This window comes from Callospermophilus lateralis, unplaced genomic scaffold, assembly GCF_048772815.1.
Source record: "Callospermophilus lateralis isolate mCalLat2 unplaced genomic scaffold, mCalLat2.hap1 Scaffold_5730, whole genome shotgun sequence".
Classification (NCBI taxonomy): domain Eukaryota; kingdom Metazoa; phylum Chordata; class Mammalia; order Rodentia; family Sciuridae; genus Callospermophilus; species Callospermophilus lateralis.
The window spans coordinates 1-2500 of record NW_027514504.1 but is presented as its reverse complement, the minus strand read 5'-3'; positions in this window follow the sequence as shown (position 1 = coordinate 2500).

Here is a 2500-nt window from a genome sequence, read left to right as displayed (position 1 = left end):
TCTCCAGCTCCAGGGTCCACTCGCTCACCACACCGCCCGCGGAACGCTCCCAGGGGGGCCGCGGCGGCCGCGCCCCGAGCCAGCGCACACGCACGCAGGTCGCCCGCCGGCCCGGGACCGGGAGCGGGCAGAGGGACACTCGCAGCGGGCGCGGGGGAAAGAGGGACGCGGCCCCTCAACCCCCGGCCGCGCGAACAGCGCCCCACCGCCACCGCGCACACACGCGGCACCAGCGGCCCACACAGTGGCCCCACGCGCGCCAGAAGGCCCGGCCAAGGCCCAGCGGGAACCCTCCCCCGACTCGAAGGGGGGAGGCGTGGGCCGCGGTAGGCACAAAGAGCAGGCGCTCGGCCCCCACCCGCGGGGGGCCGGCGGACCCCTGCACTCCCAGACGGCGGGGAGGGGGGACTCTCGCCTACACACACCACCGACGGTAGCGTAGCGCAAAAAGCAGGGGGCGGCCAACGGGGGAATCCGGTACCCCCACACAAGGCACGCCCTTCACGGATCGCTAGAGAAACTTCCTCACTGAGGGTGGGCCGCACCCAACCCAGCCCCTCTGCCAACCGGCCGCCGAGACAACGAGGGGGGATCTGCGGTACAGGCAAGCACAAGGCTTCTTGAGCGTTCGCGGCCGGGGACACCCAAAGCCCCATCGCCTCGGGGGCCCGACCGGCCCCAGCTCGGCGTCCCGCCACCATCGCTCACACGCCCGGGCAACGTCTCCTTCCCCCACCGGAGAGAGGGAAGAGCGCCCGGGCGCCCGCTCGCCTAACACTCCCCACGCCACTCGGCGCTGGGGACGACAACGCGACACCCTCCCCCCCGGAGAGGGAGCGGGCAACGCTGCCGAGCTTACCGCCTCGATCCCCCGAAAGAAGCGACACCGCTCTTCCCTTCAGGCACTCGCCTCGGAAACCCCCACAGACGGGGCGAGACCGACAGCGAGGCGGCGGCCGGCCGCGGCAGCGGCACTGGGATCGGGAGCAGCACACACCGGCTCAGCCTCAGGCACCTCAGGAAACAACCCGGAGCGCCCCAGGAGCACCGAAGCAGAGGCGCACCGTCGCGCCGAGGCAGCACGGTGGCAGCCCTCCCCGCGCCGGGGAGGGCCACACACACGGCCCTTGGCCGCCCAGGGGGGGCGGCGAGCGAGAAGCACCCGCTACGTCAGAGGACCCCAGGAGCGAGGTCGAGGCCGGATTCCGCACCCCCGCCCTTCCCCGCACCGCGAACGGGCGGGGAGGCAAGGCGAGGGGCCCGCGGGCAGGACGAGAAGAGTCGGCCCATTCGCCATGAATGTCCGTCCCTCGCCTGGCGCGGCTTTGGTCCGGCCCAGGAGAGCGCAAAGTCACCACATCGATCAGCAGAGTGGGCGGGAGAGGCCCAGGGAGCAGGGGGAGACCCGGCGAGGACCGCTTCTAAGAGGAGCCTGCTACGGCCTCGCCGGCCCCACACCCCAGGGAGAGCGGCCGACGACACGGAACGGGGAACGCCTGACACGCGGCTCGGAGCCATGGAAGCAAGCGTCGTCACGCCACCCTCGGTGCCCGCAGCGAGGAGCGCACGGGCGGTAAAGGACCACCCGCCACCTACCCCCGCCGCCCTCCGGCGCCAGAAGGCCGGCCGGCCAGAGGCGGCACCACCGCGAGGGCGCTCCAGGTGCGCCAAAGAGCCGTCGCACGCAGGCCCAGGCAAGCAGCTCAAGAGGGAACGGGTCCGGGCCACCCCATCAGCCCAGAGCCCCGCACGCACCCGGAGGCCCAAGCTCCCTCGCTCTGGCGTGTGCCGCCAGAGGACAACGTGTCAGCACCTACCCGATGGCAGAAAACGGCCAACTCGGGCCAAAACAATCGCGACCGGGGCAACGGGGAACAGTTCACTCACCACTGCCGCCTTCCCTGAACACAGTCACGGTCAGCGGACCGCGAAATCGAGCCCATCACCGAGATCCAGAGCCCCTAGGGACAACTGGTCGACCCTCGTTGACGAAGGCAAAGACAAGAGACGGGGACCGCCATCCCCAGCGAGCAGGACCGGGGAGGGGGTGGGGAAGGGCGGACGGGGAACACGTCCGAAGGACGCCGGGCGTAGCCAACAGGACAAGCCCCGGGCAGCGGGCCCCCGAAGAGGCAATGCGGCAAGGCCGGGCGAGCACACCCGCCTGGCCCGCCCGGTGAAGCCCCGCAGCCCCGCGGCCAAAACCCGCGAGAGAGAGGGAGAGGAAGCGGGAGAAAAATATGACAGAAGTCCCGGCGACCGACCCAGACCGGGCAAAGCGAAGCCCGTGGCGGCGAAGGAACCGCTCAGACTGCCACCCGAGGCGCCCGCGGCCCGGACCGTGCAGGGAGAGAAGACAACCGACACACACACAGTAAGCCTGCAGGTCCAATATCCCGCCAACGGGCCACAACGGCCCAGCCCAGCGTGACCGAGACAGTTCCGCTGGCGCCGCCCAGCTCCTGGAACTCTGTCTCGGCCACCGCCGCCGAATATCACG